Source organism: Myotis davidii, unplaced genomic scaffold (assembly GCF_000327345.1).
Source record: "Myotis davidii unplaced genomic scaffold, ASM32734v1 scaffold609, whole genome shotgun sequence".
Classification (NCBI taxonomy): Eukaryota; Metazoa; Chordata; class Mammalia; order Chiroptera; family Vespertilionidae; genus Myotis; species Myotis davidii.
In genome coordinates, this window is record NW_006300164.1 from 3,328,696 (window position 1) to 3,329,211 (window position 516).

The 516-nt window shown below is 59.3% G+C and overlaps 1 protein-coding gene across 1 annotated transcript in view; it reads right to left on the reverse strand.

The window, feature by feature from the left end:
• The window catches only part of STKLD1 (serine/threonine kinase-like domain containing 1), a 49,764-nt gene that overhangs the window by 41,821 nt on the left and 7,427 nt on the right, over positions 1-516 (reverse strand). The gene's annotated exons all lie outside the window — the stretch shown is intronic.

Below are 516 nucleotides of genomic sequence, written 5' to 3' on the forward strand. Positions count from 1 at the left end.
CCGGCGCGTCGGGCGGGAGGAGCCTGGGAGTCTGGAAGGCGCTCAGCACAGGAAAAGACCGACGACTCAGGGACTAGCCGCGCCCACAGCTGCACGGACACAGCAGGTTCCCGGGCCCCGAAAGCTCACCGCAGGTCCCCGTCACCACGGAACGCAGTGTCACTCTCCACGGCCAGCTCAGGGGCTGAGCGCCAACCTACGAACCCGGAGGTCACGTTTTGAGTCCCGGTCAGGGCACGTGCCAGGGTACAGGCTGGACCCCCAGTGTGGGGCGTGCAGGAGGCAGCCGGCCCATGATTCTCTCATCACTGATGTTTCTCTCTCTCTCCCTCCCCCCCTCTCTGAGATCAATAAAATTATATTTAAAATAATAATAATAAATAAGATTATTTTAAGAAATAAAGAAAAAAGGGCGGGCACACTGCAGCCTGGCCAGGCTGTGGAGCTCCTGCTCGCAGTAACGGGGTGTGAGCTGAGGCTACACACACCTGCTCCCACCGCCACGACTCCACGCCC